The sequence below is a fragment of the Lagopus leucura genome, unplaced genomic scaffold, assembly GCF_019238085.1.
Source record: "Lagopus leucura isolate 7727_CA_CO unplaced genomic scaffold, USGS_WTPT01 Super-Scaffold_100018, whole genome shotgun sequence".
NCBI lineage: Eukaryota > Metazoa > Chordata > Aves > Galliformes > Phasianidae > Lagopus > Lagopus leucura.
Genome location: NW_024962272.1, coordinates 7,694,920 through 7,707,130, shown reverse-complemented (window position 1 = coordinate 7,707,130; position 12,211 = coordinate 7,694,920). Strand labels below are relative to the sequence as shown.

The window sequence follows — 12,211 nt, the reverse complement described above, 5'->3', positions numbered from 1 at the left end:
CTTGCATGAGGCACAGTCTGCTTATTTTTTCTTCCACTCAGATTATGTACACATTCCCATCTTGATCAGCATCTGTGATGATGGTGATGTGTCCAATGAGGAGCATGTGTTTCAGTTCATTCTTTCAAATCAGATGACAACAGTTTCCAGCCTCTGTGGGGAAACAACTTTTAAATTAGGAACAATCTCATTTCATCTTGGTTTTGGGTTTGTTTTTGTTGTGTTTTTGTTTGTTTGTTTGTCTGGAAATGAATGTTGCATGTCTCTTCTGCTCTTATGCTTTAAATATGGCATCAGAGAACGTTTCCCAGATGTCCATGACACATTCTGTAGCACAGAGGAAGCCATCTCTCTCAGTCTTTAAGAGGGACTACACATTTTGTTTGCATGTCTGAACAATTGTTCAACTTGTCTTCTGCGAAAGTAAAGTGTAAAAGGACAGATGTATATTTCAGTCTTGGTTCAAAGACTGATGATTTCATCAAAGCCCTAACATATAGCTTAATCCTGTTTTTGCTTACTTACCTTTTTCAACTTTCTTTCATATACGAGCTTCAAGCCAAATCATTTTAGTTTGGCAAAAGCTAAATGGCTGTTTCAAGGGGAGGACTTGTGCTGCTTTTACAATTCCAGCTTCTTTTTCCTAATACATCTATTTTGGCAGTATTGGTTTTGATATGTCCATATACGGAGCCGGGCAGTATGAGATCCAGCTCAGAAAGATCTCCACTTTGTCAGCACAGTGGAAGATAAGAGGACTGATCTCCTTGGGACATGAGAAAAGAGGGGCTTCACTTTTTGGCTGTAGCTCAGATTTTTACCACATTAAAGAAGCTGTATGACTACAACTTAATTATGTGTCTTTCCATGTTTGCTCTTTTCATGGCAGATTATTCATATTTCTGTTGAAATGCACAATACAGCAAACATTTGAGATTAGCTCCTCCCTTTCTCCTTTCCTATGAACATTTTTACTTTACTTTCCTTTACTTTTCAGTATATTTTACCTTTAACCTCCCCCTTAACCCCATACTCATATTAGCAATCAGATCAATCCTCTGGGCAGTGCATTTCCAATTATTGGAAATATAACACTTCTTAGTTGTGTGCAATTTGCCTTATATTGCCATCATCAGCATGCAGTAATTTCCATGAAAATGCATTTTGCTTATGTCTTATTATCTAAAATAATTATATTCTTCTGACTAACTGTATAATTGTCTCAGAAGCTATTTATCATCTATGCCTGAAAATTTCTGTGGTCAAATAATGTGTATTTTGATTAGGAGCTTTTGCATTCCTTCACCTCCTTCCCTAGCAGCAACAGTCACAGCTGTTGTCAGGGGGGCAGTGGGCACATTGCTGTGGTAGACCTTAATTCTTTATTGTGATGATAACTTTGATTTGACTTTCAAATGCTTCTGAAAACATAAAGCCTAATGGGACAGATTGTTCGCTGCCTTACATTGGTCTTACACAGCTAGAAAGTCAAAAACACTTGGTATGTGTATTTGAATGTAGCGTATCTTCTTGACAAATATATCTAATCAAATGAATTTCAAAATAACAGGAAAGTTTTACACAGGATTTCTTTTAACCTTTCTTTCAAACTGTTTTTTATTTATTGAGGCCGGGAGGTGAGCACACACTTACGGACTATGCGTTTTATCTACAATAAGTTCAATATGTAAATGTAATTTATTCTCTATGCCTTTTATCAGTACTGAAAAGCTTATTACCAACAAGACTAAGACTGGATAAGCAATGGAAAACAGATGCTTCTCTCTGTCTTTAAATCATCTTAAATTGTGACCTGTAGAAGGATCAGCAGAACTGCTCATGTAAATGGGTAAGCATATAACAGATGCTACCATGATTCTGTTACAACAGTTAATACAAAGACCTCACTTTCTTAAGCAACCCTGGGCAGAAATCATTGTTTTGAAGGGAAAGAAGAAACAGTAAGACAAGTATGTGTGTAATAATAGCTCTATTTCTATATGGCTGGCAGTGAATTCTATAACTCCAGATTTGTTAAACATTCAAATGCAGTTTTGCCTGCTGTCTAGTTTTCTTAAACATGGACGCTGTAATAATACAGTAAGATTGCAACTCAGCAGGATGTTGTGGTGGGCATTGTAGAAACATGAAATATATGAGTCAGTCTAAAATTGTTGCAGTTGAAACCTCAAGAAATAAACAGAGATCAATACAGAAACTGAGTTTTTATTTAACTTCAAAGTTTGTCATAGCAGCACAAATGATGGCCTGTTGCTTCCTGTGTTTAAGAAGTTCAGTGACTTCTGACTCAGGCAGAGTTCCTGTACTTGGTACCTGTGAAATTTGGAATTGCTTGCAGAACTGGTTCTCTTGAAAGTTCTAAAACAAGGGTTTGTCTCACAGTTAGAACACATCATGTTAGTTTTAAAATAATACAGGCTTAAACTAAAATTTCCTGCTGTATTAAACTAACAGCTGCTACTGCTACTGTGCTACTACTACATGTTATTAAAATAGTTATTACAAACATATTAAGAATATATATTCATATTTTTGTGTATTTTTGTTGTTGTTCTTCCCTCGTGAAGTAACTTCGGTATAACTGTGCTGCATCAATATTGTATGGAAAAAAAGACAAGTGTTCTCAGAACTGTGTGCTGTTTTGAACTTGATGAGTCTCCACTTCTTCAGCCTTTCCTGGTGAATACTTTTTTCTTTGAATCCCATCGAACTTTCTTTAATGTTGATATTTAGGAAATTTTGAGAACTGATGTTAAGTAGTCTCACCTCAGTACTCTTTTTTGATAAGAAAGTGTAAGATCTATTCTATTACTTTTCCAAGCAGCTGCCCTTTCTTTTAAGTGGATGAGTGAGTTACAGAAGTGCTAGAAGGCTGAAGAAAGCCTCATGCATCAGGGAAGATGTATTCTGGATATAAATGAAATAGAGGTACATTGCACCTAGTAGAATGTGAAAGAATTATTGTCCACCATTTTGAGGAGAGAAAAAACTATTTGATATTTAAACTGTTCAGCTTGAGACTCTATGAAATGCAGCACTCACTTTGAAAGGTAAATAGAGTGATAGAGTATACAGACATCGTCATGACTGTCATTCTGCCACTTGATGACAAACAAACAGTTATTCTGAATACTTGGTTACAACTTTATCATACAACTAGAGAAAATATTTTATGGGCTCTTATTTTCTTTGTGCAGAATAAGTAGAAAAGGATTTAGATACAATTTAATGAATTCTGAAAAAGGTGTACCCAAAGTATGAGCTTTTTTTTTTTTTTTTTTTTGGTTCAGTAGGTAACAAATAGCTCTGTTTCGAATAATGATTTCACTGAGATCAATAATATGCTAGAACAGTCTTCATTGTTCTCAGCAATATGTAAACTATGCAAAATATCCATAGAAATAGAAATAGTAGTCTCACTGAAAAGGTCACCAGTCTCTTTCTTGTGTAGCAAAAAATCAATAGTAATGACGTTTGAGCTCCTTTGTAAATGCAACAGTTATTTTAGTGTATTTCATCTTAAATGTGTGAACATAAAAACCGACTCTGCCAAAAATAACTATTTTTGTGGAAATTAAGAAAAGTGAAAAACAAGCCAATCAAGCAGACAAAAACTTTGAATGGTGCATAAGTAGGTTTCAGATTAAAAGGGATTGTTTCTTATTTTCTACCGCAAGAGAACTGTAATCTTGGGGTGGTGGCACATCTTCTGATTTTTAACTACTGCACTGTGGAAAGAAAGAAAAGTCTTTGTTAATTAAAACCCATATCAATTTTTTTCCAAATATTTAGTATCTTTTACAAGAAAGTACTTTTGATCAAAAAAAGAAAAATATTGTAAATTTAGGCTGACAATTCAGTCCCTGTTCTGTCTGAACTGGAAAAGAAGGTCAGGTTCTACCATCCTAGCTGAGAGCTGCTATATGCATGATTATTCAAAGGTCTCTCTCAATTATTCCTACTGAATCTTTTCCACATTGCATAGATGAAATCATTTTTGAACCCAGTCAGCTGCTTTGTACGTGTAAAGGTGAGTTACTGCTGTGCCTGTTTGAGGAAATGCCAGCAACAAAGACAGGAACAGAGAGGATGGCAGTCAGTTTCCAGAAAAGTAAAGTGCAGTATAGTAGTTATGCAGTGGGAATGGAAAATTTGCTTAAATTGAAGAACTCCTCGTCCCTAATGGTCATCTTCCCTTGCTTACCCTCTTCTTTACTGTTTATGAGCCACTTCTGCTGTAGTAGTGAAGAACGGAGATTGCTGAGGAAAGCAGATACTTAATTGGAAAATAAAGGAAAATTTTCCTCATTATATCCCATAAATTATTACTTCTGTATGAACAAATCTTTCTGCTTCCATCTGTCAAAAGAAATTCTATTTTTATTTAATTGACTTGTACTCTTTATTACAAATCTGTCTGCTCATTAATGTCAGGCAGAATTGCAGTGCAGTGTGTTACAGCCATAGCTATTAATAATCCTTAGAATTTAGCACTTAGTGTTATTCTAACTAATGCCTACCAGGCAAAACAATGATATTTCTATTATATTAATAAGTTGTAAAGCATCATCTCAATGTTATCCCTGCTAAGAACTTCATTTGTGAAATATCTACAATCTTTCCACTCCTGCGCAGCTGAAAAATGTGTGTTTGCATCTTCCAGCAAGATAAGGAAAGAATAGGATCTGTGAAGACAACCAGCTCTAAAAATCCAGGTGATCTAAGGTGTTAGTGGAGCCAAAAGCCAGAATACATTTCTAAAGACCATAAACTATCAAAGTTCTTGTTGTAGCTGTTACATGTTGTAAAAATATTCATTTGCTGTGGTATGTTATAGTGGAAAGATAACAGTTTTTAAGTCAGGATGACTTAAAAAATATGACTTAATGACTTAAAAAACAAAATAAAGACCCTGATATCTCTCTGTTAGGTAGGAAATACCATTGCCGTTCCGAAAAAAGTTATATTAAAAAAAAATATAATAGAGTGAGGATGTGAAATCCAGGATCATCAAAAGAAGACAGCATGACAGTGGTAAGGAAAGAAATGTCACATATTATTTTTTAAGAGGGTACAAGGGAGAACTATAGGAAAGACAAGAAAGTAGAATTGAAGTGGAAGACCCAAGGAACCTTTAGGTTTATATCATCAGTACAAGGAAATAAAACTAGTCAGTACTGTGAAGAAAACATGCTGAACATTAGCTTTCTCCCTGCTATAAAAGAAGTTCCAAGGTTTCTAGGCCAAAAATTGCTTTTGAGGTCTGTCTTTATATTCTTCCTTCATCCTCACTACTGAAATTCTTGCTTCTGCATTCCTCCTGCCCCCTATCCTTTCACCCTCATCCTAATGATTATTTCATTTGTCACGGAAGTAAAGAAATGTAGTGCATGATATAAATGTGTATTTTAGAGAAAATATATATTTTTTTTAATTGCAATATAGAACTTGACAATTTTGTCCCCAGTTGAAAATAAATAAATAAATAAATAAATAAATAAAAAGCTAATAAATATTTAAAGGAGCTTTAGAAAGAGGAAAAATAGGAAAGACATTTAAAAGGTTGCTTCATGACTGAAAATTGAAAGTAGAACTAATATATAGAAAGCAGATAGACTTGGAAGTGAACACGCTGCATTCTGCAAAAGCAACCTTCATGGAAGTCTATGCATCTTTCATGATCTCTCATAGCATGCAAAGCACATAGCAGCCAGCAGTAGTGGAACACATCCTTCAGTCAGAACATTTCTGCTGATCTCATCACTCCTATCTTCTTTTTTCTTTTTTTTTTTTTTTTTTCTTTTTTGTTAGACAAGCTGCGTTGTGTACATATTTTACAGCAGTGTTTCATTCTCATTCTTTCATGGCATTTTGAATATCACATACAGGATTCTCTGCATCTTAGCAAAATGTGCTTTACACCTTCATTCCTTTCTTCCCGCTACAAAAACCTTTACATTCAAATGAAATTTTTGTCTCAACATTATGAACTCCAAAGGAAACATGCCTTGTATAAGAATCACTGACTGCAAAAACAGGATTAGCCTCCAGCTCCTTAAAAATGCTATCCATTGAGAGAAGCTCTCACAAATTCGATATGACATGTGAAATACTGTTTGAAATATCAGTTCCCATTTTTAAAAAATGTGATACATAGCACTTACAGATTTGCAGGACTGCCTCTGGTTTGAAGGCCACAGGGTGTGGATAGGTGTGTGTGTGTGTGAGGTGAGTCAGTAGCCTTTCGCTACCTGGGGTTCTTGGGTCTCTCTGTGTGAGGCAATCATTCCTCACACCAAGTGCACATGCACTGGAGCAGCGTATTTGCCTTGACCACTGATGAAGCACTGCCTCAGAAAGACCAGTTTTGTTGGATGTACAGGAAGGAAAATTACATTGTCCCATCTTTGTATTGCTTTTTTTTTTTTTCATTTTGCATGGAGCTGGTACTTTAACCACTAGTATACTGGTGCTTACCCTGCTTACAGGGTTTGGAGGATGTGAAAGGTCAGTGAATATCATCTCTTTGTATACATCAACAAAAGCCAGGCTCAAGGGGATTACAATGTCACTTCGCATACACAGCTCAGAAAACCCAGAGGGATCGCTGGTCCATGTAGGAAGTGCTACAGGTAGCTGTACATGCCATTAATGAGAATTCCTCTACACATTTCTGGAGATGACTGCTTAGAATATAAATATATATGTTGAAGGGTTGATCATAAATCTCTCTGATTTTTTTTTTCTTTTTTGTGTCACTAAAATATTTGTCCCACCTGTTTGCAAAGTGAATGTTGAAAGTTTAGAGTGTGGAATGAAAGTACAGCATAAATGCCCTAGACAGTCCTGGGCATAAAGAGGCTTAAGATACTCAGATCTTCTACTAATGATGCTAATCCTATTTCTTTGGTAAAGCTAATGCATATCTTCTCTTGCGAACACAGTTTGTGTCTGCAACATATATTCTGAAAAATTGGAATGTATTTTGAGTGCGAATAGAAAAAAGATGTGTGAGGTTTTACACATTAAATTATCATGACTCAAGTGTAATAAACCCATATGAAGTTCTGAACAGTGTTCTAATAACTTCCCGCTTTATACAAAAGCTCAAAGTCTCCTATAGAACATACAGAAAAGGTTCAGCTTTACCCAGAGTGGAAAATGCTTGGCTTGTTTGTGTAGGCATACGGGTTTGCATATATAGCAATCCTATCTAGCAGAACTGTGAATGATAGCAATATTTTAAAGGATTTTTAATTCTAATTTAGTTCTTATTTTCCATATACATGGAAAAAAATAAACTTAGGTTAATTATTCCCCAGATTACTTTCATCTTTTATGTTTTTTAATATCCCTGTGTTTGTTCGGTTCTAAAATTTGTAATCTTCATAAGCATTTACGTTAATTTCCTCTCCTCTTCAAAATAAGCACTTTTAGTGCTCAGTCCTTCCTACATATAATACTTCTACTCCATACTTAGTTCATCAGCAATACTGATATGTTGTGGAGCCTTTTCTGTTTTTGTGTGTGTGTATTTATTGTTGTTGTTGTTCTTTTTCTTTTGTTTTAATTCTTCATTCAGGAACAACCGTAAATTAAACTGAGTTCAACCTTTGTAGAACAGGTAGCCTTAAGCTCATTATCCAGCCTGTGCAGGAGGCTGTTTGGAGGAGATACATGTCTCTGTCTCGTCCCCAGCTGGCACTGGGAGCACTGGAGACCTCCTGCTGACTCCCAGGCTGCTGCCAGCTCAGTAGCTCAGGCCCTCGGTAGCTGTCAGCACAGCAGCTGCCCGCTGCTCCCAGGAGATATCCTCCTCTGGGGACTCCTGTTTATTGTGTCCCAGTTCTTCCATAAGGCAATTTTGCTCCCCGTTTAAAATAAATAATGATAATAATTAAAAATTCCAGCTGCGTGCATGAAAGGTTGCAGGTATAGGCGTTTGACGTGGATGTTTAAATAACATCTAATCCCCTTGGTCACTGCTTATGTTTTGTTTATATTCGGTCAGGGTAGCCTGTGAGAACATTAATAGAGGTGGGGCTGGAGCCACAGCCCTTCAGCCTGTCACTTTCTGTGTCAGTGGAAGTTACACTGAAAGGACTTGTCAGAGAAGAGCTAGCTCTGTGAATTAGTTTGTAACACTTGGCTGCTTCAGAAAAAGGGAATTTTCTTCATTGCCAGATCCCACCTCATCAATATTGTATTGCTTTCACTCTCCCTGGGTAGCCAGGGTAAGCACAGTACATCTCTACCCATTTGCACAGTGTATCAGAGAGTTTTAATGTCATTATACTGCCTAGAATGGGACTGGCACTAAAAAGGCTTTAGAAAGTGGCTCTCCTGTATCTTTTTAATGTTCTTGCAAGGGAAGGAATGATTGGAATTCATAATGGATAACGTTAAGTGGAAAGTAAAAACTAATTTACTTCTTTCTCTTGAAATAAATTAAAAGGTTTTGTCTCTAAGAGAAGAACCATAAGCAATTGAAATGATTACAAAAGGATACAAAATGATACAAAACTTAAATACTTTTCAATTATAATACCTTTGTTTTGCTTTCAATAGTATTCACTGTAAGAATAAAAATAAAACATTCTGCCTGTAGTTTATTTTTGTTTGTTTGTTTGCTACTTTTAACTGTGTCTTTGTTCATGGAGATAAAGTGTACTTGTACCAAATCTGTATACCACAGCTGGTATTAAATCAGGAGGGAGAGTAGATCTTGTGTCTCCTTGGATTACTGGTTTCTATGACAGCAGAAAGGAAGATAATGACTTTTGAGGAGCTGTGTTTCTTTCAAAATTTAATGTTTCAGTTTCCTCCAAAACTTCTTTCCTTCATTACAAGGGATAGAGGACAGTGACCTTTCTGGAATTACCTAGAAGAAAGAAAATCAAAGCTGATGATTTCTTTTAAAAATTATTAAGATTCTCCATCCTTACTAACTAAATAACAGTTCATTTAATTTGTCTAAAATCTTTCTATGCACTTTCAGTACCTGAATTATCTTAAGCAGGGTACTCAAGGGATTGGAAAACAGGACAGTGACTTAATGTTAGTCTTTAATCTTGCTCAGAGCAAAGACACAGAAGAGAAAAAGAGAAAAAAAGAATCACTCTTTTTCCAATCAGTTCTGGACTTTCTTTGCTTGCTTGCTTGCTTGCTTGCTTGCTTGCTTGAAGGGACAACTAACAAAAACATCCACAATGTATTTGCTTATGTTCGAATTGTTGCTGTCGTGGGAAATTTGAAAACAGTGTCTGATTCATGTGATACCCCTTGTAATTGCTTAAAAGCTTGCTCTTTCCCCTTCAGAAGACTACTAGATAGTCTTCGATGGATTGGCTACCTTCTACTTCTTCAGAAGGCTTGGCACTGGTAGCAAAATAACAAATGAAGGAATGTGTTAGTCTTTAGAAATAAAGCAGGGAAAAAAGTAAACAGCAAGTTAAATACAGTTGCTATACTTTAAAAATGCAATTAGGTATAATCAGAAATACAGTTAACCATTTAAGCCAAATTTATATTTGTAGTGTATCTTCTATAAGGAAGCAAATGTGGGTTTTTTATTTGCTTGTTCGTTTGTTTTTGTAGACTAAATTCATTCTGATACGTTTATCATCCTATGATATGTTTATCATTCTGTAGGAGATAACTTTCATGGTTTTTTTTTGTTTGTTTCTTTGTTTTTTTCTTTAAAATAGGATAAAACACTGAATAAAAAATGTGTTAGCACCAAAAAGTCTGAAGTACTATTTGCATGCAAGTGCTCACATTTTCATTTAGATATATAGTGGTCTAACTAGTGTCATGACTCTTCTCCGAAGATTATTTTTTCTGGCTTGATTTCCAGAATGGAAAAAATTGTATTCCTCATGGTTAGTGCTACTCAAAAATTACATGGAAGACTAAGCCAGGCCCACACGGCACCAATCATGGTGTTCCAACCTTACCGGTGTTTCTGTAAGCATCTTGGCTCCTGCCAAATCCACAAGAGCAGTATGTTGTCCCAGCTCTGCCCTGGACAAGCTGTAGAAAAGTTTGATGCCTCCCACAAGGAGCTTCTGTGTGTTGGGTATGCTTGGATTTCAAACCATCTGGTGATGGTTTGAACATATAGGTCAAACATATAGCACATCTTCTCCATTCATCCATATTCATTGCTGTTCCATGGAAGTCCACCAATATTCTAATTTCTACCTTCTTCCAAGGCCATAGACTTTGTTATTTTCACCCATCAGGACACCCGTGCATGAAGAAGGTTATCTGTCTGATGTCTTGATCATGAGAAAAGAGGTCTTTGTTTTCTACATGTGACCTTGTTGTCCACATTGTGACCTTCTCCTGTCTTAAAGAAAATAGTTTTTAAAATGTAGATTGTATGGGTCTTCTACTCAAGACTGCTAATAAACAGAAAAAATTAAAAATTAGGCCAGGTTGATCAGATAAATTGTGAAATGTATTCAAAGATGGTCATATTGCAGATTTGCTGGGCAATCAGTCCCAATGTTAGCTACCCTAATTTTTTTTTTTTTTTTTTTTAACTTATTTCTATTTGGAATTGTGCTTACTGCTACTTATGACCACTGGCTCTTGTCCTTTCACTGCCTGATTAGGCCTGATGCTACCTTTTCTACAAGACACTTTATGTAGAAGAATTTAGCAATTATTTTCCACCTTTAACCTTTTCTAGGCTGAAAAAAAAACCAACTCTCTTATGCATTTCTTATTTGTCATATGCACCTCTAGTGACCTTTTCATGTTTTTCCTTGCAGTGAAATTACCTTAGTGGATGAGTAGATTTATGTGAATGCTACATATAAGGATCCCTTGTCACTACTGCTTTAGCTAGCAAAAACCAAAACTGTCATAAGAAAATATCCTTTACAGCTACTGATAACACTATTTTAAAAAGAAAAAAGCTGTCCATTTCTTTCTTTTTCCTCTCATAGTTTTCCACTTGCATCTTCTGTTATGCCTATATGTATGCATGTTGCATCTGCTATCTGCTGCCTCTGCTCCTCCTGCTTCATGAGGTCTGTGACCATACCAAGCAGTTCTTTTCTGCCTGTAACACTTGTGTTACATAGAATAGTTAGCTCAGATGGAAGGGCAGAGTAGTTTCTGTGGGACAGCATGTCCTAACACTTTCTAGGCCAGCTGATTGATGCAAGTACCATTAGGTCAGTGTATTCTTTACAGTCTTCATAATCATACAAATAATTAAGCCCTCCTCTGGAACAGTCTAGAGATCTAGAAAAGAGCTTACATCTAATTTCAGTTAGTTTACTTTGAATTTGAACAAAGAAAATCAAGCTAAGAACAGCCAGCTGCTCCTTACAAAGCACCTTGCATTTTAATTTTTTTTGTCAGATTGCAGAGCATATGAAAAAGTAGTGTTCCAGTGGATTATATTGTTTTCCTTGCTCATAGGTAATGATGTAAGGCAGCCATCAGTGAGATCTTATTGCTAGACTGTAAGTCACAGAAGAAAAAGAACTGAAGCAGAAATATCAGGAGTAACAGTTTCTGTCTCAAGTATAAGTCATAGCATTATGGAACTTTCCCAACATTTTTCTCTCTCATTGTACTTCAGTTTTAAACAATATTAATAACCTCTGAATGAGGGGTGGATGTATATGACTTTCATGTGACATAAAATGTGGTATTTACTTACATTTTATACTTGTATGTATTCATGCATATATACACGTTGCACTAAGAAGGTTGTGTTAGTGACTGAGTAGAAGATAGCAAAGTGCCAAATACGTTTCTTGCTTCCGTTATCTTTTCTTTACCTCCAATAACACACAAGGCTGAAGAAGTCACTTAGGACTAGATCATATCAAACCAAGGAACCATCATTTGACTGCTTGTCTGGTTTGTTTTAAGGTAGGGTTGAATGAAATTCCTTCATCCCCAATCTACCATCTCTCTCTCTCTCATGTCTGTTTGTGTATACGCACATTTGTTGATCATTTTAGTCATAACTATATTCCCAACAGGAACTGCTGAATTCATTATTCTACTTGTAAAGAACATGGGAAAAGAAAAGGGGAAAAAAAAAAAAAGAAAAAAAAAAAAGCCTGAGAAAGCATGATTTTTGGTGTTTGCAGTTTATTCCAGTAGTCTGAATTCTCCATTGCAACTTAGCTGTTGATACTAAATGTATGACAGCAGAAATTTT

The 12,211-nt window shown here is 35.8% G+C and overlaps 1 protein-coding gene across 1 annotated transcript in view; it reads left to right on the top strand.

Annotated features, from left to right (window-relative positions):
* TRPM3 (transient receptor potential cation channel subfamily M member 3) overlaps positions 1 to 12,211 on the top strand; it is a 249,388-nt gene that overhangs the window by 19,018 nt on the left and 218,159 nt on the right. The gene's annotated exons all lie outside the window — the stretch shown is intronic.